Source organism: Chiloscyllium plagiosum, unplaced genomic scaffold (assembly GCF_037043375.1).
Source record: "Chiloscyllium plagiosum isolate Xiang-an unplaced genomic scaffold, Cpla_swu_hap1 HiC_scaffold_43, whole genome shotgun sequence".
Taxonomy (NCBI): Eukaryota; Metazoa; Chordata; class Chondrichthyes; order Orectolobiformes; family Hemiscylliidae; genus Chiloscyllium; species Chiloscyllium plagiosum.
Window position 1 is genome coordinate 24,564,287 of NW_028270181.1, and position 25,864 is coordinate 24,590,150.

A 25,864-nucleotide genomic window follows, 5' to 3' on the forward strand; every position below is an offset into this window, starting at 1 on the left:
TTTTGGAGTCAATGGTTGACAGCCCATTTTAAGGGTCAAGAAGCATCCCTGTTATTCTACATCTTTGGTCTCACTAATGTTCACCAGGCGAGCGGGGAGATAGTGGAGATGGTTATGTCACTGGTTTAGTACACCAGAATTCAGGCTAATATTCTGGGAAAATGAGTTCAAATCCCACAACGGCAGCTGATGGAATTTAAATGCAATCAATAAAATCTACAATCAAAAGCTAGTCTCTGGAATGCTGATCATGAATCATCAATTGTTGCAAACACCATTTGGTTCACTAATGTCCTATAGTGAAGGAAATCTGCTGTCCTTACCAGGTCTAGACCCACAGCAATGTGGCTGACCTATAACTGTTCTCTGAAGTGGTTTAGCAAGCCATTCTGTTCAAGGGCAACAAATGCCATCATAGCCAATGCTGCTTGCATATGATGAAAGAATAGAAAGAAAGAAATGCAGGCCACCAAACAGATGTTACCACAATCGCCGCAGATTCAGCAACAGAAACTGGCCAGAGCTGCCACCAAGAGGCCTAACTCTCAAATGTTGGGAAGACATGATTGCAGAGGGTGTGAATCTTGCAGGGGCCAGATTATACCTCACCCTCCAGGCCTGCAAAAATAACTCAGAGCTTCAAGTCTCCAAGTGGCCAGAGTGCAAATCAAAATTCACACGAGCCTATATATCATAAGCCACTTTTAAAATTGAACTGGAGGCTTTATTTCCTGAACTACATGGTTGCTATGAACAGCTGCAGTTAGGCCCCTTGTAAGATTACACCAGTAGCATTATTCATGGCAATGAGGAGCAAAGGCTACCATGCCATTTGAAGACCATTACAGACCCCTTAATATCAGGTGGAGGGAGAAATGTCACCCTCAATATGCTGATATATCCCTTGTAGCAAACATATGATAAACTAAATAATAAATGCATAGTGCAGTTATCTCCCCTGGCTTTTCTTCTAATAAGCTGGAGAAGACAATATTTGACCTCTCTCCCTTTTATTAATATTCTGGTTAAAAGCTACATTTTTGACTAAACTTTTGATCAATTGTCCAGATATTTCCTTCTGTAATTTGCTGTTACATGTAGGTCAGACCAAGCAGATTTCCTTCTTGAAAGAGCATTATTGAAACAGGTTTCTTAATTAAACCAACAATTGACAGTAGTTACATGACTTTTAATTCCAGATTTTATTGAATTCAAATTTCACCATACATCATAGTGGAATTCAAACCCAGGGCATTAGCCCAGAGCTCTGGATTACTAGTCCAGTGACATTCCCACCACACCACCACTTCCCCTAACATTTACCAGAAGTTAAACACAAGTGTGTGGGGTTGTCTTCCACCTCAGTGAGGTGCTGTATCATCTTGCAGTTCCTGGTAAATCATTCCAGAACTCAACTACAGGAGTGTGCTTTGAATAATGAGTCTTGTGATAGGTCTTGGGATTTCCACTACACTACATTAAAGATGCTCTCAAGATGTAAGTTGTTATTCTGGTTATGCTAATAACAGGATTGTCATCAAGAAAGTGCCACACAATATTTTGTAGGAATTATATATGAACGAGAACTCTTGCAAGACAATAAATATGAAAGATTAGAGATATTTATGGAGAAAACATTCAAAGTGAAAAGAAATATAAAGAAAGAATTTTCTGTTAACGGCTTTGAATATCAAAATCTGATATTAGATTTACCATAGCATTGTTCACAATTAATAGCACAATAAAGGTAAAGTCACCATATCTTACCAGACATACAGCTGCTCTCTCATTAGAGAGAGACTACCAGTTGTAGTTTAACCTGAGGATCACCTCACCTCAGGTGAGGGGAGATGTTGAGAAGGATAACCTCAGCACATGCAGGAATTGAACTCACATTGCTGGCATCACTCTGAATCACAGACTAGGCATCCAGTCAACTTAGTAAACCTTCAAAAGCACAGTATGCTGTTTATGTCATAATGTGTGCTGTATCATTAAAGTACATCTCTGTTTAACTGAATATACCTTTTCTATGTATCTTGTATTTGCTGTGCTTTCCTGGGTCAGTTAGAAATGAATTGCTGTAGCCTAATATTCAGGTCAATTAAAAAGTTAGATTAGTACTTTTTAGTTGGATATTTTGATACTAATTAGAAATTATTTTTGTTGATAGTAACGGTCTCTGTTAATTGGAAAAGGCCTCTTTTTAAAAAATGAGACCTTTATATCAGTATCAAAATGTGAGATCTGGAGTTGGTAATATACTGTCGTAGGAACATAGGAGCAAAAGTAGGCCATTCAACCTATCTAACCTGCTCCACCATTCTAAATCATGGTCGATCATCTACCCCATCACCATTTTCCCATGGTATTCCCATATTCCTTACAGAAATATGTGAAAGCATCATTACCTTGGGGTTTTTTGGGTATATGTTCAGATGGAGTAGAACAACCCATGGTACCATTTTAAACGAGCAGTGGAATTCTCCCTGGTGACCTGGTCAAGACTACTCACTCATACTCAAACAGATTATTTGGTCATTATCGCACCTCTGTTTAGAGGAACTTGGCTGTGCACAAATTTATTGCCATATTTTCTGACTTACAAGAGTGACTATAGACTTCAAAAGGACTTCTTTGTGAAGCAGCTCGGAGCATCATAAGATCATGAAAGTTGCTAGATAAATTAAAGTTTGATTTCTACAATGCAAGGTCATGGATACCCAGAAGTGACACAACCTCATTTCATTTGCGTGCATGCATTTCCAATAAGTTAATTGATTATTTTGTATTTTTATGCACGGATGAATTGTCCTGATTTTACCTGTCACTTGACATAATCAGTTGCTGTCTGAGAGACTAAACAGGTTATGCCTTGTCTTACTGAAATGCAGTCGATGAAGGAATAGATGGAAGACAGTATGTGAAAGATGCAAAGTCGTCAGTGCAGTGGGGATGTATTGTCACACCTTGATGATAACAACAAAAATGTGCATTAATATAGAGCCATTAAACAATAAAATATCCTAAGAAACTTCACAGGCATTTTATGAATCAAAATTTGACACACTGAAGCTTAAGAAAATATAACAGATGACCAAATGGAGAAGTAGGTTTTAAGGAATGTGTTCAAGGAGATAGAGAGAGAGAGATAGATAAAGAGAGAGAGACAATTAGTGATGAAATTCTATACAAGTAGGTCTTGGACATTCAGAATCAATGCAGGTATGGGAGCGAAGATTTACTTATGGGATCACTTCGCACTATCAAACCCAAGGATGGATCTAGAGCAGAGCTGATTTGAAATGGTGGTGTAGTGGTAATGTCACTGGGCTGGTTATCCAGGAACACAAGTCAATACTCTGGAGGCATGTGTTCACATCTCACTTTGGCACTTGGTGAAATTTGAATTCAGTAAACATCTTGAATTAGACTGGTGATTATACAACCATTGTCTATTGTTACAAAAACTCAATTGGTTAAGTAATGCCTTTTAGGAAAGGAAGTCTGTCATCCTTATCTGATTAGGCCTACATGTGAATCCAGACCCACAGCAATGTGATTGACTCTTTTAACTACCCTCTGAAAATGGCATTAGCAAGCCCCTCAGTTCAAGAGCAATTAGGGACAGGCAATGGCCCAGCAAATAGAACATAATACCGCAATACAGACCCTTCAGCCCTTGATGTTGCGCCAAAGTCTGAAACCAATCTGAAGCCCATCTAACCTACACTATTCCATTTTCCTCCATATGTCAATCCAATGATCATTTAAATGCCCTAAAGTTGGCAAGTCTATTACTGTTCCAGGCAGTGTGTTCCACGCCCCTACTACTCTCGGAGTAAAGAAACTACCTCTGACATCTATCCTAAATCTATCACTCCTCAATTTAAAATTATGTCCCCTCGTGCTAGCCATCACCATTCGAAGAAAATAGCTCTCACTATCCACCCTATCTCACCTTCTGATTATCTTATATGTCTGAATTAAGTCATCTCTCAACCTTCTTCTCTCTAATGAAAACAGCCTCAAGTCCCTTAGCCTTTTCTCATAAGACCCTCCCTCCATACCAGGCAGCACAGTGGCACAGTGGTTAGCACTGCTGCCTCACAGCTCCAGAGATCTGGGTTCAATTCCCGCCTCAGGCGACTGACTGTGTGGAGTTTGCACGTTCTCCCCGTGTCTGCGTGGGTTTCCTCTGGGTGCTCTGGTTTCCTCCCACAGTCCAAAGATGTGCAGGTCAGGTGAATTGGCCATGCTAAATTGCCCGTAGTGTTAGGTAAAGGGTAAATGTAGGGGGTATGGGTGGGTTGCGCTTCGGCGGGGCGGTGTGGACTTGTTGGGCCGAAGGGCCTGTTTCCACACTGTAAGTAATCTAATCTAATCTAATCTAATCTAATCTAAATCTCCCCTGCACCCTTTCCAAAGCTTCCACTCCTTCCTACAATGTGGTAACCAGAACTGTACACATACTCCAAGTGCAGCTGCACCAGAGTTTTGTACAGCTGCAATATGACCTCATGATTCCGAAACTCAATGCCTCTACTAATAAAAGCTAACACATCATATGCCTTCTTAACAACTCTAACAACCTGGGTGGCAACTTTCAGGGACACTGAGAACTCTCTGCTCATCTACACTGCCAAGAATCTTACCATTAGCCCTGGACTCTTTACTCCTTCCAAAGTGAATCACCCCACACTTTTCTGCATTAAACTCTATTTGCCACCTCTCAGCCCAGCTCTGCAGCTTATCTATGTCCCTCACTAACCTACAACATCTTCTGGCACTATTCACAACTCTACCAACGTTAGTGTCATCTGCAAATTACTATCCTCCAGTCTTCTATAAAGTTAAAAATCACACATCACCAGGTTATAGTCCAACAGGTTTATTTGGAAACACTAGCTTTCAGAGTGCTGCTCCTTCATCAGATGTTTGGGACATCTGTGGAACTATTCGGAGGATAATAGAAAAATCCCAACATGGTGACCTCTCCTTTCCTGTTTTTAACCTCAGCCCATACTACTTCAGTGGATGAGTCCTCAAACATCTTTTCTGCAACTGTAATACTGTCCTTGACTAACAATGCCCCCCCCCCCCCCCCACCTTTACCATCTTGTCTGTTCTTACTGAAATATCTAAATCCCAGAATCTGCAACAACGTGCCTGTCCCTGCTCTACCCATATCTCCAAAATGGCCACAACATTGAAGTCCCAGGTACCAGCCCATGCTGCAAGTTCACCCACCTTGTTCCAGCTGCTCCTGGCGTTGAAGTAGACATACTTCAAACCAACTTCTTACTTGCCAGTGCCCTCTTGTAACCTTGAAACCTTATTTCTGACTTCATTACTCTCAACCTCTTGCATACAATTTAGGTTCCCATCCCCCTGCTGAATTAGTTTAAACCTAGCCAATGAGCATTAGCAAATTTCCTCCCCAGGATTTTGATACCCCTCTGGTTCAGGTGAAGACCATCCTGTTTGTAGAGGTCCCACCTACCCCAGAATGAGCCCCAATTATCCAGAAATCCAAAACCCTCCCTCCTGCACCATCCCTGTAGCCAGGTGTTCAACTCCTCGCTCTCCCTATTCCTCACCTTGCTAGCACATGGCGCAGGCAACAAACCAGAGATAACAACTCTGTTTGTTCTAAGCTTCCACCCTAGCTCCCTGAATTTATGCCTTAAATCCCCATCTCTCTTCCGACTTATGTCGTTGATGCCTATGTGGACCATGACTTGGGGCGGCTCCCCCTCTCCCTCAAGAATCCCAAAAACATGATCCGAGACATCACAAACCCTGGCACCTGGGAGGCAACACACTAATCGTGAGTCTCTCTCATTCCCACTGAACCTCCTATCTGTTCCCCTAATTCTGGAGTCCCCAATGAGTAATGCTGTGTCCATCTTCCCATTTCCCTTCTGAGCAACAGGGACAGACTCTGTGCTAGAGACCTCTGCACCATTGCTTACTCATGGTAAGTCGTCCCTCCATCCATTGTGGATGGTGAAGGAATAAAAGCTTACTCCAGGGTATACACTTTCCATTATAGTTGATTTCTTCAACCCGATGCAGCATACAGTGCACAATGATTACCACCTATCAATTTCAGTGTCAGGCTCCATAAAATGATGCCGCATTATCTTAAATCTATTTCATACAGCTCTCAAGATATTTAACCCCCTCTCCTGTTATATCTTAACAGCCCACACTGCAAACTTCTGAGATTCAGGGAAATCTTACATATACAGATTTACATTCATGTCTTAGGTATAATCACTGCACAGAAGGACCGAAATAGAATGAATATTTTAACTTGAGGACATGTAGATGTGCATCTTATCCAATTAATTGATGATTTTTATGAAATATCAACACTGCTATTATTTAGAAAAATACCACAACTCAGTTTGTACACAAAACAATCTTAAAAACAGTAAATAAATGGCTAATTATTTTTTTAGTGAGGAATGGATATGGGCACAGGACACCAGGAGAATTCTCTTGCTCTTCTTTGAAAACATGCAAAGCCTGTCACAAAACCTCCACCTGAGAAGACAGATAGGGCTTTGACATTATATGATGACAGAGTAGTATAATTGATCCAAATACAACTGTAGATATATAGGATACATCTTTGTAATTTTAACTTTATACTGAGAACCATAGCTGTGACAGCACTCTCATCTCTGTGTTTAATTATTGCAGTTTTCAAGACTTTCTCCAGAAGCACAAACACCAAGTCTACACTGGGAACTTTTGTGGATTCCAAACTGTTGTAGGATCTCAAACGAGACAAGAAATCCAGGCTCTCTCTGCTCTCTCAGGTAGACTTAAAAGAGGTGTTCTTCTCAGTGTCCTGGCTGCTGAATATTGTTCATTCCACATCATTAATCCACTTTATTGTTAAATATTTATTATTTTATATTTTTATATATTTTATATTTTTTAATCTCCAATTGCTTGTTGTAAGAGCTTGCTGTGTGACAGAGTGACTGCTGTATTTCCAAACAATGGAACAATGGCTAAACTTTACAAGTATTTAATTGCATTTTGAGGTCTCACAATTTCATGAAAGGCACTAGACAAATGCAAGTTATTCCTTTCTGACTCTCTATCTTCTACTAGATGACATAAAAATCTAGCAAATGTCAAAAAATGTTCCCATGAGGTGCCTATTAAAATCTACCCATCAATTTTTCCACTTTGGCAAAATTTGAAAATGTAATATATATAAACAAATGTTTTTCTTAAGAATCAATCTTCTGAAAACAAATGAGTAGGAAGGGTTTGGAGGGAAATGGGCCAGGTGCTGGCAGGTGGTACTAGATTAGGTTGGGATATCTGGTCAGCATGAACGAGTTGGACCGAAGAGTCTGTTTCCGTGCTGTACATCTCTATGACTCTATGAATGCTATATGTAGGTAAGTACCAACAGCACTCAGTAAGTCTTCCTGTTTATCTCTCTCGTGAAGTCACGCTGCTGATGCTTCCAGTGCTATGTTTGTGGTATCTACACATCCTGTTTTTGTACCCTTCTGTATCTGTTTCCTTCACCTTGAGCTACCAGTTCTTTATTGTGGAGCTTCTTTAGTTTTTGATTTTCCTCTCCCTATTCACCAACCTCTACCTTCAACACTATCCTCCCAACCTCACACCCCCACTTTCCCAAGGCAGAGACATCTTGGAGGCATAGCCACCCATACAATCTCACCTATTTTTATTCATTTAAGGGATGGGTGTCACTCCACGAGACAGCATTTATTGTCTCTCCCTAACTGTCCTAAGAGAAGGTTACAGTGAGCTTCCTTCTTAAAATACTTGGGGTGTAGGAGCACCTGCTGTGCTGTTCAGAGGGAGTTCCAGGATTTTGCCCCAGTATCATTGAAGGAACTGCAATATACTTCCAAGTCAGAATGATGTATGCCTTGAATTTAAACGAGTAACTGATAATGTCCCCATGTACCTACTGCTCTTGCCCTTCTAGGTGATAGTTATCACAGATTTAAAAGGTTCTGTTGAAGAAGCCTTGGTGAGATGTTGCTGTGCATTTGTAGATAGTACACACTGCTGCTATTGTGCAGTGATGGAGGGAGTGGATATTGAAGGGGATTGATGGGATGCAATTAATCAGGTTGCTTTGACCTGGATGGTGTTGAGCTTCTTTAGTGTTGTTGGAGCTACACCAATCAGGCAAGTGGGAAGTATTCCATCATATACCCAACATGTGAGTTGTAGATGGTGGACAATTTGAGGACTCAGAAAATGAGTCATGAGATGTAGGATTCCCTGCCTCTGACCTGCTCTTTTAGTCATGTATTTAAATGGCTAGTCCAGTTCAGTTTCTGATCAATGATAACCCCAGGATATAAATAGGGACAGATTCAGCAATGGGAACGTCATTAAGCATCGATGCATGATAGTTAGATTCTACCTTTTAGGAGAAGGTAACTGCCTGGCACTTATGTGACATGAATGTTTCTCACCATTTATCAGCCGAAGCCTGAACCTTGCCCTAGTTTTGTTGCATTTGAACATGGACTGCTTCAGTATATGAGGAGGCAAAAGTTTTCACCCTGATTTCCATTGACTGCAGTTTTCCTCAGGTTCTTGATGCCACATTCAACCAAATGCTGCCTTAATGTAAAAGGCAGTCACCCTCACACTCAATCAAATGCTGTCTTAATATTAAGGGCGGTCACCCTCACATTCAGTCAAATGCTGCCTTAATGGTAAGGGCGGTCACCCTCACTTTTCTTCTGGAGTTCAACTCTTTTGTTCATGTTTGGTCTAAGGTTACAGTATGTCAGGAGCCAAATGGAACCCACACTGAGTGTTAGTGAGCAGTCAACATAGAGGAGGGATGGATCAACAACTGAGGGGGGTGCACGTTAGGTTGTAATCAGCAGAGTGTTTGACTTAATGCCGTGAGATTTCATGGGACTGTCGTCAATGTTATGAACTCCTAGGGTAATTCTGTCCTGACTGTATACCACATGGCAACATGTCTGGTGTCTCTTTCCTGTTGGTGGGACACAACAAACTGAGTGACAGTGTTCTCTTAGACATTGTAAGATATGATTCCATAAATATGATGATGCCAGGCTTCACTAGTCTGTGAGGCATCTCTCTCAACTTTGGCACAAGCACCACAATGTGATCCCAGATGGCAAATGCCCATATTCAAGTCTAATCCATTCCTCACAGATATGATCGAGAGGCAGACAAAAGGACAGCAATCGGGGAAAAAAAAGACGAAAGTCAGACTGCACCCAATTACAAAAAGACTTCCATTTTTATAGCGTCCTTCAGTATCATATCAACCAAACGTTCTTTGCATTTAATAGAATACTTTTGAAATGTAGGGTAATTATGCACTAATTTATGCACAGTGAGTTGCATAAACAGCAGTGTGCCAAATAATCTATTTTTGTGATGTTGATTGAAGGATAAGTACAGTATTAACTGGGGGAAACTACCATGTTCTTCCCAAAATAGTAATTAGAAACAATTTTTATAGGACAGAAAAATGTCCTTCACCCATTGTGGGATCTTTTGCATCCACTGTTTTTGGGGGAGACATTAAACCATCTCTCCAAAACTGCAGCGCTCCTTTAGTACAGCACTGGAGTGTCAATCCAGATTTTACACTCAAATCAGGGGAGTGGGACTTGGACTCACTACTGTCCAAGATCATGCCACAGAGCAAATGCAACAACCTGTGAGCTTCTGGGCGATTGTACAGTTTTACCAAGTGAATCTTCGTGAGAAGCTTAACAATTAAGAGCGTTCTCAATGATGAACATATCCGCTTGAACACATACTAGTTTCCCGAACAATGACTTCTGCCTTGGAGCGTTTGTTAATTACTTCCCACTTTGCACACAACATTACTCGCTGTTGAAAGTCAGCAAAAAAAACCCTCTTAATTCTCAGTTAAAGCTGAAACTGATTTTTTTTGGTGGAGTAGAGAGTGGTAGAAGGGAGATTACCTGAACTACCGGTTTTGTAGCAAACATCCAACTCCTTTTGACAGCGCTGGACACGTTGAAAGATTTTCACATCTAAAAAAAAGTGCAGTCCTTACACCATCTCGACAGAATCCCAGTCAGCAGGTTTGTGAAGTTGCGGAGCTGATCATGGTGAAGTTCAGATCAATTTAACTAACAGAAGCAGCCTGTCATCCGCGCTCTCGTTTTTCTACATACGCACACCCGTAACATTAAGCAAAACTCAACAACCGGAGAATGTGAGGGTGTGCCCTTTGCAAAGTGGAATTCATCAACGGCCCTGCCAATCAGAAAACCGGCTCCTGGCAACAACCAATCCAGCCACAACACGGTCTGCCCCAGATAAATGAAGGTGGAAATCCTCCGCACACAGTAAACCTCTTGGTGTTAATACTTACAACTACTGAATCTTGTAGTTTGAAGTTTTCTTTTCTGCCCTTCCCTTCCCCCACCAACCTTTGCTGTCAAGCTGAGGAACCTCTTCCTGCTTCAGCAGTAAACGGACGAGAAACCAGCCCTGGAAAGAACCTGCTGCTTTTTATTACATGTTAAAGTCTTGCCAAAGTTAGTCTTCAGCAGTGAACCATGCCCAGGGCAGGACTGTTGTGCCCTTAGTGATGTTGTTGCGATTCTAAAACTTCGTGGATTACGGAACTTTTGACTGTCTCCAGTACAAACACATTTCGAAACAGACAACTCTAGTCAGTCAGGGCTGTCGGGGAACAGAGGCAACAACTCAACTGGGTCGACTGCATCAAGCTCCTGAGAGGACTTCACGGTGGTTAATGAAATGAGGATTCCCGCTGCGGCAGAGACGACAGCTAGGGGAGGCACCATTTCAAAATAGGGGTCCCATTCAGGACGGAGTTAAGGGAGAATTATTTTTCAAAGGGTCTGAGTCTATTGAAATTGCTCCTCTAGAATGTAGGCAGAGTCATTGGGCACTTTTAAGGCTGAGTTAGATAGATTCCTTTTGATTCCCGTGTTAGTCAGAATCTATCGGGGGCAGAAAGGAGAGTGATGTTGCAAGCAACATCAGAACAGCCATAATCTTATTGAATAGTAGTGCAAGCTTGAGGGGCTACCGCTCTTAATTCATATCTTTGTGTATGTACTCTTCACCTATCGTCTCTTCCCTGGCAAGAGTTCGCCACGCGACATAAATGCGTATACAGTACACCTACTTTTGGGAGAATGCCAGTTTAAATAATTCAGAGCAAAATTACTTAAATTTATATAAACGTTTCTCATTCTATAAGACCATCCACAAGCTCTTGACACCCAACTATTTTTGAAGTGTTGTCGCTATCATTTATATAGACAATTGAAGGAGCTAACATTGAGCACAGCAAGCTCTCACAAGCAAATAAAAAAAGAAATGGATGAACTATTAATCTGAAGTTATAGAATCGCAACAACATCACTAAGGGCAGAACAGTCCTGCCCCGGCATGGCTCACTGCTGAATTAATCTGAGTTATAGTAAGGTTCAATGGGAAAAGTCTACTTTGACGAGTGCAATGGAACCCACAACATAGAGACAAGGATTTAATGTGACATATCAATACTATATCAGTCCAAACTTATACTTGCAGCGGTTACTTGTATTTTACATTATGTAAATATATTGTAAACCTATGTTTCCTAACCTGGGATTTTCCTCACCCCATTTCTGCTGTATTTTACACAAATTAATACAGATTGATCGGAATGATTAGCCAACAAATCCACGATTGCAACATGTGACTTTCGGGAGACTTGAGACTCTTCATTGCTCATTTTCCAGTTTTCATGTTCGTAAAGAATAAACCAAAGCCTTCCTGCATGAAAGTTTTACATTGGATAGATATTTTCTCATCAACCTGTTCAGAGATGTTATTACAAATTTCTAAAATAGATGAGACCTGAACCTGGACCACCTGGCTCAGACTTAAAGACACTACCACTACACCACAAAAGCCCTTTTCAACCAGATATGTTATTCTGTCTTTAATCTTCACAAATGCCAACTGAGCTGCTCTGCATCTCCAATATTTCCATTTTTTGACATTTTAAAACATGTATTTGTGCAATATGAATTCTACCTATTTCCAGTGGAAGAACTATAATCCTCTATTCAAGAGAATTAAATCCCTTTCTCACTTGACAACCTCTCCATGACCTGTACTGTTCCAAGAAGACCAATGCCACCTTCTTTAGGGTGTCCATGTAACTAAAGTCGCTCATCAGTGGGAAAGTTCTGGCAAATCATCTCTGCATCCCCTCCAAGATTGTGAAATTTTATACTGGAAGGACTAAAGAAGAATTTTAAAAAGAAAGATTTATTTAAATAGAATCTTTCATGAACTCAGGACATCCCAGAGTGTTTTCAACCTATAATTTTGACACATCGTAGATAACGTTTGTGATGATACTGTCACTTTAAGAGGTTATTTTGACTTGGTATTACTTTGAAAAGAGGTAGGTACCAAGCTGACTACTGAAGACGACTTGAGTGAACAGCTTGGGAGGCGTTAGGTTTTTTTTAACAGCCTGAATGGGTGTGGCCAGTTGTCTCCAATTAGTATTCCTGGGGTTTAGTAATATCAGAAGCTATTGGGGTCTCAACAGGGTTGGAAGCTTCAGTGAATGTCTCTCTAAATTTTCTCTTGATGTTTTTCCATCCAGGATTGAAGAACTGCATGTGAGAATCTGTGTTTGAATTTGCTTTTTGGCTAAGGGGTGTGTTTATGAAATGTTACAAAATTGGAACAGTTAATTAGTACAGTTACTGTATCTATTATCCTGTTAAGTTTTCCAACAAAGTTAAGTTATTTTAAATTCCTCTTTTTTTTCTTTGCTCATATTTTAACTACAGTGTTTAAATAAATTCTGTTTTGCTTAACATTGAGTATTTCCCCTAGTCACATTGCATTTGGAACAGACACTTTACATTTGCCTTTAAAATAAGGAAAAGTTAAGGTCTAGGCTACCTTCTTAAATTATTTTGAGGGAGTCTGGTCTGGTCCATAACATGGTAAAAACAATGACTGCAGATGCTGGAAACCAGATTCTGGATCAGTGGTGCTGGAAGAGCACAGCAATTCAGGCAGCATCCGAGGACAGGCAAAATCAACGTTTTGGGCAAAAGCCCTTCATCAGGAATAAAGGCAGAGAGCCACAGGCAAATCAACGTTTCGGGCAAAAGCCCTTCATCAGGAATAAAGGCTCTCTGCCTTTATTCCTGATGAAGGGCTTTTGCCCGAAACGTTGATTTTGCTTGTCCTCGGATGTTGCCTGAATTGCTGTGCTCTTCCAGCACCACTGGTCCATAACATGTTACAGTGATCTTCGTCAAGCAGCAACTTAATGATTATGTCACGGTAGCCAGCAACCCATATGGGTAACTGTTTTTCTCTCCACAAATGCAGAATATTTTCAGCAATAAGATTTTTTTTTGTTTGGGGTCTTTCTGAAGTTTATTGAGGGATAACTATTACTTCAGGCAAAGGGAAAACATACCTGCTCATCCTAAAAATAGTGCTGTGAAATCTTCTCCTCTCACCTGACCAAGGGGCTATGGTTTAACATCTTATCTGAAATATGGGACCTCGGAAAGTGCCAGCACTCCCTCAGTCCCACACTGGAGTGTAACCTAGGTATTAAGCATGTCAATAGATTGGGGTTTAAACCTACAACTTCAAACACAGAAATAAGAGTTTTTTAAAATTCATTCATGGGATGGGGGCTTCACTGGCTAGGCCAGTGTGTTTTCCCATCCAGAAGCACTCTTTGAGAAGCTGGTGCTGAGCTGCCTTATTAAACCACTGCTGTCCATTGAGTATGAGAACCCCATGAACCTTTAGGGAGGGTGTTCCAGCATTTTGATTTATGTATTACCAAGTCACGATGGTGACTGGATTGAAGGGGAACTTGATAGTGGTGTTCCTGTGAATCTACTGCTCATTACTGATGTGCATTTCAAAGTTACAGCTTAAGGAGAGTTGCTGAATCTCTGCAGTATATCTTGTAGATAGTACACACTGCTGCTACTGAGCATCAGTGGTGGAGGGAGTGGATGTTTGTGGATGTAGTGCCAATCAAGCGAACTGCTTGTGTCAAGCTTCTTGAGTGTTGCTGGAGCTGCAATATGAACTCTGCCTATTTTCCGCAGAAGATCTATAGCCTCTGTTCAAGAGGATTAAATCTCCTGTTCATTTCCTGTCTCACTTGACAACCTCTCCATGACCTTTACCATTCCATGAAGATCATTGCCATCTTCTTTAGGGTCTCCATGTAGCTGAAGTCATTCATCACTGGGAAAGCTCTGCAAGTGGGGAATATTCCATCACATCCCTGAATTGTGCCTTGTAGATGATGGCAGGCTTTGAGGAGTCAGAAGGTGACTTACTTGCGGCAGGATTCCTAGAGCCTGACCTGTTCTTATCGCACTGCAAGCTAAGTATCAGTGAGCAGGTTATTGATAAGTGAGTGCTGGTATAACACTATAGATGACTCCTTCCATCACTTTACTGATGATTGAGAGCATACTGATGAGGTATTAATTGACCAGTTGGATTTGTCCAGCTTGTGCACAGGACAAACCTGGGCAATTTTCTACTTCGTTAGGTAGATGGCAGTTCTTGTAGCTGTACTGGAACACAGTGCCTCATGGATATCCACATTTAGCAGAGTGATAGTTCCACACGTACAATATAGGCGGACCTTCATCTCTACAAGGAGTGTGTGGTGGTCACTCTCACCAAAACCATCATGGACTGAGGCATCTGTCGCAGGAAGATTGGTGAGGATAACGTCAAATATATTTTTCCCTCTTGTTTCTTCCCTCACCGCCAGCAACAGACCCAGTCTAACAGCTATATCCTGCAGTTCTCAACCAGCTTGATCAGTAAATTAAAATGCCCTCCGCCCAGAGTACAATCTGTGCTCTTTCCACCCTCAGTGCTTCTCCAAGTTGTGTTCAATGTGGAGGACACCAGATTCATCAGCCAAGGGAGGACAGTATGTGGTAATCAGCAGGAGGTCTTCTTTCCCATGTTTGACCTGGTGCCATGAGGCTTTATGGGCTCCAGAGTCAATGATGAGGACTCTTACAGCAACTCCCTCCTGACTATATACTACTGCCACCTCTGAAGGAATGGTAAGGGTGTTTTCTGGGACATTATAAGATATGATGTGTCAGACTGTTTGATTAGTTTGTGGGACAGCTCTTCCAATTTTAGCATCAGCCCCCCAGTAATGAGGACTATACAGGGTCAACAGTCTGAGTTTGACATTGTCATTTGCAGTGCCTAGGTCAATGCTAGGTGGCTTGCTCAGTTTCATTCCTTTTTTTGAAACATTTTTAGCAATTGGATACAACTGAATGGCTTGCTAGGACCATTTCAGAGACCTGATTCACTATGGGAATGGAGGAGACTGAGGATGGACATATCAGAGAGGGAGTAGGAAGGGAAATTGAAATGGGTGGTGACCAGGATGTCAGGCTTACCCTTATGGGCCCGGCTGAGATGCTCGGCACAACGTGCCCTTCGTGCCACAGTGAATCAGACCATAAATCCGAGGAACAACATCTCACCTTCTGCACTGCTCTGGTGTTTTTATGTTATGTTAACTTATGTTTTTAAAAAAGCCAATTTAACCAGACTTTCTTGAGTTAACAAATATTGGAAATTTATTAATTATTAAATGTGATAAAAATTAGTAACACAGCATACATACACACATATTTTAAATAAAAGTTTAGACCAAAGTGATAAAAGTTTAAAAAAAAACTATGTATCAGCTTCTCAATTGATCACACACAGAACAGACATGGTATGTTGCACCCATTGCAGAGCAGTGCAGTGATGTTGGTAGTGGGGAACAGCAATTCAAGATTCTTAGTTTTGCAGGTTAGTTGAGATTCTGTTGTGCTGACTTCTTTTGACTGATCGAATTCCAACATTAAGATGAGAGAAAGTATCCTGTTTAGTTATGGAGAAAGCGAGGACTGCAGATACTGGAAATCAGAGTCAAGAGTGTATTTCCAGCATTACACTCTCGATCCTGTTTAGTTCTGTCTGACTTACTAGCTAGCTGACTTCCAGCATTCAGATAGAATCCCTTAAGTTGCAAGGCAGGAGTGACTTGGTCACTAGTTCTTCAGGTGTGACCTTCACAACATGCTAATGCTCAAAATATAGCTAGTACATGGGTACCTTAGCCCACTGACACTGATAAGAACCTCAGCAGACTTCAATAGAGTGGAAGTTCTGAAGAAGGGTCACTGTACCTGAAACATTAGCCCTGTTTTCTCTCAATAGATGCTGCATTTTTCCAGCAATTTCTGATTTTGTTTCAACAGAGTAGAATGTGTATTTTTTAACAATATATAAGATTCTGAGGGAATTTGATGGGCTCTTGATTGTTAAAGAGATCAAGGGTTATGGGGAGGAAGCAGGAGATTAGCGTTGAGAAATGTATCAGCCATGATTGAAAGGTGGAGCAGACTCAATGGGCTGAATGGCCTAATGTCTGCTCCTATATCTTATGGTCTTATGATAGACTGGGGAGAGACTGGAACTAGGGAAGTTCCGAACTAGATCCGAAGCATTAACTCTGATTTCTCTTCACAGATGCCGCCAGACCTGCTGCGCTTTTCCAGAAGCTTCTGTTTTTGTTTTTGATTTACAGTATCCGCAGTTCTTTTGGTTTTCATTCTGTACTTCTTAACCCCTGTCCTTCAGTATTCATTAAAGGAAGAAACACAAATGTGCTAGCAGTTTGGGACATAATCTCCGGGGATATCTTGTTGTGGAGCAGGGTGTCATCAGATTCCTTGACACTTTTATAGACACAAGAAATCACAGTCCAGCCTGTTTTATCTTGCCTCTCCATCCCATCCCCACCTTAAAAGGTTATTGTTTGAATTTCCCTTTGTATCATGAGGTCTGACATTCCATGGGTCTCTCTCTCTCTCTCTCTCCAGACACCCACTTAATTTACATCCATAGCCATTTTTGACTGTATCAACTCTGTTTTAAAACAAAGTTAAAAATCACACAACACCAGGTTATCGTCCAACAGGTTTAATTGGAAGCACACTAGCTTTCGGAGCGTCGCTCCTTCATTTTAGAATTACAAGTTAAAAATCTTTGTAATATTTCAGGCTTCTAACTCATGGTCATGACAATGAAAATAGCTTAAGGGCAGTAGGCCATTTGGCTCCTTGAGTGTGCTCCATCTTTCAATACGATCATGGTTGATTTAATTGTGATCTCACCTCCACTTTCCTGTCTACCCTTCATAATCCTTGATTCCCCTCTCTATTAAAAATATATCCAACTGGCTCTTGCATATATTCAATGTCCCTGCCCCCACTGTTTTCTGGGGAGGAGAATTCCACAGACTAGCTGCTAAGAAAAAGATAATGCCCCTCATCTCTGTCTCAAAGCAGAAATCTCTTATCTTTAAACTACATTCCCTAGTTCCAGTCTCTCCCCGGTCTATCATAAGTCCATAAGACATAGGAACAGAAACTAAGCCATTCAGCCCATTGAGTCTGCTCCACCTTTCAATCATGTCCGATAAGTTTCTCAACGCTATTCTCATGCTTTCTCCCCATAACCCTTGATCTCTTTAACAATCAAGAACTTATCAAATTCCCTCAGAATCTCATATCTTTCAAGAAGATTATCTCTTATTCTTTTACACTCCAATAGCTATAAGCTGAAACTGTCCAACCTTTCTTTATAAAATAAGCCCTTCATCCCAGGTATGAGTTGACTGAATCTTCTCTGAACTGCTTCTAATACAATTATATCCTTCTTCAAATAAGGAAGCCAAAACTGTGGGCAGGATTCCAGATGTGGTCTTGCCTCGAACCTGTGCAGTTGTAAAAAAAATTCCCTATTTTTATATTCCATTCTTCTTGTAATAAATGATACCATTCCATTTGACTTCCCAATTACTTGCTGTACCTTGTCATAGTCATAGAGATGTACAGCACGGATACAGACCCTTCAGTCCAACTTGTCCATGCAGACCAGATATCCTAAATAAATCTATTCCCATTTGCTATCATTTGGCCCATATCCCTCTAAACCCTTCCTCTTCATATACCCATCCAGGTGCCTTTTAAAGGTTATAATTTTACCAGCCTCCACCACTTCCTTTGGCAGTCATTCCTTACATGCACCACCCTCTGTGTGAAAAAGTTGCCCCTCAGGTCCTATTTAAGTTTTCCCCCTCTCACCTTAAACCCATGCCCTCTAGTTTTGGACTCCCCCACCCCTGGGAAAAGACCTTGCCTTTTTACCTTATCCGTGCCCCTCATGATTTTATAAAATTCTATAAGGTCACCCTTCAGCCTACAATGCTCCGAGGAAAATCGTGCCAGTCTATTCAGCCTCTCCCTATAGTCATGTGCCATTTTCTGTTGTAAAAGTACAAATGTCAAAGATCAGGTGCAAAGTCGGTCAATGGGCGTATCCTTGAAGTAGAAGAAAATTTCCTCATTCAGACAATTGTCAAATAATCTCAAACAATGAGTTCTGAGATCTCAATCAGATTTCCTGCCCACACAGATAAACAATTAGCTTTGAAGAGACTCAAAACAAGCTAATTACCATCTCCAAGGTTACAAGGTCATGGAAAACACAATGCAAGCAACTCGATTACACCCACAGAAGAAGAATGATTGAAACTTATGAGAATTTTAACAGGCAATTAGGTAAGACAATTAAGGGTGACCAGTTCCCTCTGAGGGTTATGCTATGAATAAATTGTTAGCACTTCCCTCTCTGCGTGGCAGGGTTCTGAGTTCTCATCTCACTCATGGCTTGGGCACAAAAGCCAGCACAGATATTCCAGTGTTGTGCTCACAGTGTTGTGCTGTACTTCCAATGGTACCAACTTGCAGATGAGATTTTAAACTAAGGCTGCATCCAAGATTCCATGCCATTATTTTGAAGATGCATGGGGAAGTTACCCCCAATTTTTACACCTTAGTTGACATTATCAAGAACGACTCCCTTGTTAACAGCACTACCTACGCACAATGGACTGGAGTGGTTCTAGAAGTGCCTTACCACCAGTTTCTGAAGAGCAATTAGGGATGGGCAACAAATGCTGGACTAGCTAGCAATGCTGACATTGTGTGAACAAATTAATAAAAGATGAGGTGAGAAAATTGGCAAGGATTTGTTTTAAATAATCTTTAGGTGCCTCAGAACCTTTACGTTGAAAGGATGTCTTCTTTAAGGTTGTTCCCATACAATAACCCCAAATAAAGAGCAATGAAAATGTGAATTTAAATTGAAGGTGTAATACTCTGCTGATGATTCCAATTCTGAACCAATATAATTTCCAGTACCTGTCTGCACTGACCTTCCAATGAGAGAAACTCAGCAGGACAGCACAGTCAGGGTGGGGTAAATGACCTCCTTCCATTCTCTACAATGTTATTTCTCACAGAAAAATAATTTCCAGGTTAAAAATATGTATTGCCTTTCACCCGAGGACATCCCCAAAGTGCTTTACAGGCAATGAGTTGGTTTTTGAAATGTCACTGATATCATTTAGGATGTGTGGCTACTAATTTGCACATTGGCAAGCTCCCACTTTGATTGTGACCACTTAATCTGCTTTTGTGATTTTGATTGAAGGATAAATGTTGGTCAGATTTCCAGGTATAACTCCCCTATTCTTTTGTAAAATGGATATTTTGTCTCCACCTAAATAGGTATACCGTGCATCAGTTTAATGTTCCATGCAAATGACACCACCTCCAGAGTTGCAGCACTGGAGCTTCAGCCTATGTTTCATATTCAGTTCTGAGAGTGGGTCTTGAACCATACCTAGGAGAAAGTGAGGACTGCAGATGCTGGAGATCAGAGCTTAAAAATGTGTTGCTGGAAAAGCGCAGCAGGTCAGGCAGCATCAAAGGAACAGGAGAATCGACGTTTCAGTCATAAGGGCTTTTCCAGCAACACATTTTCAAGCTTGAACCATGACCTTCTGACTCAGAGCTGATAGGGATACCAATAGAACAAGATTCTCCACACTGATTTCCAGAGTTGTGTCTTGTAAGATAGACGTTCTTTTTCATTCGTATGGCAGGTTTTTGCTGGTAAGGTCAGTACACACACCAAAGAAAAATGTGGCTTCACCAGTTTACAATTGAACAGTTGCCTCGTTGTTAATTTAAATAGCTTACAAGCTGTCTTGGAGTTTACACTACATGTTTAAACAGACAGATCTAACAATATTTCAAAGCCAGATTTTGTTAAATAGAACATAAATATGTCCCATTTTTAGTTTCCAAATTATGTGTTGAAGATCAAACAGTTTTGTAATATAAACAGGAATCACAGAAAATTTATAGTTAGGTTATTTAAACCAATAGTTACTGGGATTTCAAACACTGGAAAACATCGATACTGGTCAGCTCTAGGGACAGAGATCATGGGCCCTGCTGCAGTTCCTGGACGGAGACCTCACCCCTGATCTCAGCACAGCTATTTGGCTCCCACAGTTGCCTTGCAAGTCTGGTTATTGGGCCCTTTTATACCCATTGCCCAGAGCTCAGAAATTAGTACCTGTGTTGTGTGTGTCATCTGGAGTGCTAATCAACCAAATACATCTGAGAGTCCTATATTTGACACAGAGTTAAGTGATTTTTGAATATCCCAATTGACTTCTTTGGGATAAGGCTGAGAAAAATCAGCTAGGATCCAGTTCCTGATGCTGGCCCTTGTTGTCAACTGGAACATGTGTGTTTGACAGCTATTAATCTAACTGGGCCTCCAGCTCAGTAACCAGAGCAACCACCACTTCTAACCCACTGGCTTCAGCATCTGCCCACCCCTCACTGCCACCTTAGGCTGTGTCCCCATCTCCTAGGGAGGGACAGTGGCAGGAAAACTCCTGACTCCCACATTAAAGAGGAAATCTGGCCCCACAATGTAGCTAAGAACTCACATTCCCCCTGTAACTATGTCAGACGTTGCCCTGTCTCTACTCACCTGCTACTGAAACCTTCACCTCTTTTTACTCCTTGATTTGACTCCTGATGAAGGCCTTCCATCATCTACTCTTCACAAACCTGAGGTAATTCAAACTTCTGTAACCCATGTACTATTTCACTCCCGTTTGGTCAACAGCACTGTCCTCACTGGTCAATGTTAGCTCTCAGTTAATCCAATACCTTGAGTTTAATGTTATTATTCATGTTTCAAAATCCCTCCATGGCCTCACCCCTCCCTATTTCTTCCAGTCCCACAATCCTATGAGATTTCTATTCTCCTCAAATCCTGGCCTCTTGCACATCCTCAATTTTAATCATTGCATCATTGGCGGCCATGCATTCAGCTGCTAAGGTCACAAGTTCTGGAATCCTCTCTCTGAATATCTCTACCTCTCTTTCCTCCTTTTAGAAGTTCCTTAAAAGCTGCCCCTTTGACCAAGTAGAATCTCTAATATCTTCTCATTTGCCTCAATGTCAAATTTTCTTTGATCATGCTTCTTGTGGATTATTTTGGAATATTTAGCTGCATTTCAGGTGCTGTATAGATGCTGGTTGTTACCATATCTGCTTTAGAATACATTCTCTTAAGAGCATTGCAGCTGATTAAGTGCTGATATAAGCTCAGCTGTTTCTTCAGGATTATTGGGATAATTTTTAACAATGCAATGACTACCTTAACCATAAGGACACCTGAGCATTCTCTTAGACATCCTTAATTTACAGGTTACACTGTACATGATGTCCTTTAAGAGATAAGCAAAAACTTCAAAATCTTTGTTCAATATTAAATTGAAAGCAGACAGGAATGAAGATTTAGCCACACTCAACGACATGACATTCCCCCCTGCTGTGCACGATGATGACCGGCGTCCATAACATTCCTCGACACCTGAAACACTTTCCCTGGCCAGGGATGGGGCTTGTGCCCTATTACCAAGTACCACTTACTTTGTCAATATTTATTGCCCTCACAACATTTGTTTGAAAACATGTATTCTCTATGAAGTCAGATCCTGCGTGTCGGGAATTATCTAAATAAAAGTAATAGAAAACACACGATCACACATTGAGGAAATAGCTCTAAAGACCAGTAAAAAGGTGAGCAAAAATAGCTAAATATTAACCTTTGTAAATTCAGTTCAGAAGGCAACAGAAAGTGCCACGAAAGGAGGCCAATGATCAAATCTACAAAGGTCTGTAGATGAATGACTTCCTGCTGTGGAGATAAAAGTGGCGCTGATTTCAACGTTGTTAGTCAGAAGGACAGCACAGCAGATTCACACTTTATAGATGAGACCTAAATGGGACAATGGAGTTAATCCTTTAGAAGTCTATGAAAACCTACAAAAAGTTACTGAGAAGACAGAGAAAAGGGCTACAAAGTAATACATATTACTGATAGCTACATGGATTTAGCACTAGAACAACAAATGGAATATTCTCTCACCACAGTCACACACACACGCATATACACACACTCCATCATGTATTGTGGCACTGTTCCAAATGGGGTAGACTCTGACAGATCTAACAGATCATCACTGTCACTGTGGGCTATCAGCAGCAGCAGAATTATTTTCAAACATGATATGCAACTTCATGGCCTGGATATTCCTCACTCTATCATGACCATCAATTCTGGTTCAATGAAGAGTGCAGGACAACACCAGACATAGACTACATTGATGAAGCCTCGTCTGGTATACAGTGGAAAGGGTTCAGAAGAGACTTAGCAGGATGTTGTCAGGTATAGAAGGTTTGAGTTATAAAGAAAGGCTGGAAAGGCTCAGACGTTTTTCTCTGGAATGTAGGGGGTTCAGAGATGACCTTATGAAAGTTTATAAAATAATGAGGAGTTTAGGTTGAGTCAATGAGAGTCATCTTTTCCCTAGGATGTTGGATTTCAGGACTTGGGGCACATTTTGAAGGTGAGAGGACAAAGATTTTAAAAAGACATAAGGGGCAAATTTTTTACACAGGGTGGTTCATGTGTGGAATTTACAGGTGAATGTGCGTACAATTACACCTTTTAAATTACATTTGAATAAATACATTAATAGGAAAGGTTTGAAGAGATATGGGCCAGGAGCAGGAAGGTGGGACTAGTTTAGTTTGGGAATATGGTTGCTGTAGACTGGTCAGACCAGAGGGTCAGTTTCTGTGCTGTATACATCTGACTCTATGACTGTACAAGACTTTTTGCATGTCAAATAACATAAGCAACAAGTGATAGGCTAAGTGAAGCCATAACCAACAGATCAGATCTATGCTCTGCAGTCCTACCACATCCAGTTGTGAATGGTGGAGGACAATTAAATAACACATTAGAGGAGAAGGATAAAGAAATATACCATCTTCAATGATAGGGAAGCATAGCACATTGGTGCAAAAGACAAGACTTGAAATTTTCATAACAATCATCAGCCAGAAGAACAGAGTAGATGATCTGTCTTGACCTCCTCCAAAGGTTCCCAGCTTCACAGATGCCAGTCTTCAGCCAATTCAATTTGCTCCATATGATATCAATAAATAGCTAAGAGCACTGGATACTGTTATTGCCCTGGGCTCTGACAACATTCTGGCAACTGAATTGAAAACTTGTGCTCTAGATTTTGCTATGCCATTAGTTAAGTTGTTCCAATACAACCACAACACTGGCAATTACCCAAGAATGTGAAAAGCCTGTATGCAAAAAGTAGGATAAATCCAATCCAGTCAAATTATAATCCCGTCAGTCTATTTTCAATCATCAGTAAATTGAAAGTGTCACCAACTGTGTTCTCATGCTGCACTTGTTCAGTGATAATCTGCTCAGTGATACTCAGTTTGGGTTCTGTCAGGGTCACTCAGTTCCTCACTTCATTATAGGATGTAGGTTTGCTCGCTGAGCTGGAAGGTTCATTTTCAGATGTTTCATCACCATACAAGGTAATATCTTCAGTGAGCCTCCAGACTATCAGTGAGGTCTAGAGACTCACTGAAGATGTTACCTAGTATGGTGACAAAACACCTGAAAATGAAACTTCCAGCTCAGCGAGCAAACTACATCCAGAAGCTCAACCTAAGCTACAAATCTTCTCAAACCTCGCTATCACTTCATTACAATTTTGGTTAAAACATGGACAAAAGAATTAAGGTTAGAGCAATTGTGCTTGACATTAAGGCTGCATTTGACTAAGTACAGTATTAAAGAGCTCTACCAAAACTGGAGTAAATACGAATCGGAACTGGTTTGAGTCATGCCTAGCACAAAGGAAGATGGTTGTTAGACGTCAGTCATCTCAGCTCCAGGATGTCTCTGCAAGAGTTCTTCAATGTAGTGTCCTAGAACCAACCATCTTCAGCTACTTTGTCAATGATCTTCCCTCCAGGATCAGAAGTGGGGATGTTTGCTGGTAACTGCACAATGTTCAGCATCATTTGTGACTTCTACAATACTGAAACAGCCCATGTCCAAAAGCAGCAAGACATGGATATGTCCAGGCTTCGGTTGAAAAATGACATGTAACACTTGCACCATACAAAAGCCAAGCAATGACTATCTCCTACAAGAGAGAATCTAACCAATGCCCCTTGATATTCAATGCATCACTGTATTCGCCACAATTGATGTCCTTTGGGTTATCATTGACCAGAAATTTAACTGATAAGCCAAATAAATGCTATGGGTACAACAACAGATCAGAGGCAAGTATTCTGTAGCAAGTAACTCACATCCTGACTCCCCAAAGCCTGTTCACCAACTATAAGGGACAAGTGTGATGGAATGATGCAGTTCCAACATTACTCAAGCTTGACACCATCCAAGACTAAACAGCCCATTTGATTAGCACCACATCAACAAACATTCACTCTCTCCACCACTGATGTTCAGTGGCAGCAGTGTGTGCCACCTGTAAGATGCATTGAAGAAATTCACCAAGGCTCCTTAACCAGCATACAAATGTAGAGAATGCTGAAGAAACTCAGCAGCTCTGGCAGCATCTGTGGAGAGAGAATCAGAGTTAGTGTTTTGAGTCTGGTATGACACTTAGACATAGCGATATCACTATATATTTCTCCAAGTTCTCTCACTCTTATAGCCTTCTCTGCAGTTAACACTGAAGGGAAATACTCATTTAGTATTGCACCCACCTCCTGTGTTTCCACATATAGACAGCCTTGTTGATCTTTAGGGCACCCTAATCTCTCCCTAGTTAATCTTTTGCCATTAATATATTTGTAGAATTTCTTAGGTTTCTTGTTAACCCTATTTCCAAAGCCAGCTCATGTCTCATTTTTTCCGCCCTGATTTTCCTCTTGATTATACTTATACTCCTCTAAGGATTCACTCGATCCCAGTTGTGCTTACCTGACATACCTTCTTTTTCTTGACCAGCACATCAATGTCGCAAGTCATCCAACAATTGTTGCACCTACCAGCCTTTCCCTTCTCACTAATAGGAACACATTGTCTCCAGACTCTCTTAATCCAATTTTTGAAGCCGTTCTACTTTCCACCCATCCCTTTACCTGTGAATAGCCTCCCAACCAGCATTTCAATATGTTTACCAAACTTTCACAATTGGCCTTTCTCTAATTTAGAATTGTAACATTTACATCAGGTCTATCCTTTTCCATAAAACTAATACTTACCGTGTAACAGACTGGAAAGGTTGAATGAGCTCCTCCTGTCCCTCTGTAACAGACTCGAGAGGGTGAATGACCTCGTCCTGTTCCTTTGTAACGGGCCCGAGACATTGAATGACACAGCAATCCGTGGTTAATGAGTGGTGTTAAACTGTATCTGATGGAGATCCTTCCCTTTTCAGTTACAGAAACACAAACAACACAATGCATTCCAA

The 25,864-nt window shown here is 41.0% G+C and overlaps 1 protein-coding gene and 1 long non-coding RNA gene across 5 annotated transcripts in view; one reads left to right on the forward strand and one right to left on the reverse strand.

The window, feature by feature from the left end:
• The window catches only part of LOC122541788 (paladin-like), a 246,748-nt gene extending 236,318 nt beyond the window's left edge, over nt 1–10,430 (reverse strand). For 2 of the 3 annotated variants that reach the window (XM_087982491.1, XM_087982493.1), the window contains exon 1: nt 9,996–10,235. The gene's annotated coding sequence lies outside the window, so the exon portion shown is untranslated. Of the gene's footprint in view, nt 1–9,995; nt 10,236–10,411 lie in introns of those variants that run through there. The other variant, XM_087982494.1, reaches the window with a different exon arrangement.
• The window catches only part of LOC148137454 (uncharacterized), a 75,052-nt gene that overhangs the window by 43,690 nt on the left and 5,498 nt on the right, over nt 1–25,864 (forward strand). For both annotated transcript variants that reach the window (XR_015754277.1, XR_015754278.1), the window contains exon 2: nt 6,712–6,830. This is a non-coding gene — a long non-coding RNA (uncharacterized LOC148137454). The remainder of the gene's footprint in view (nt 1–6,711; nt 6,831–25,864) is intronic.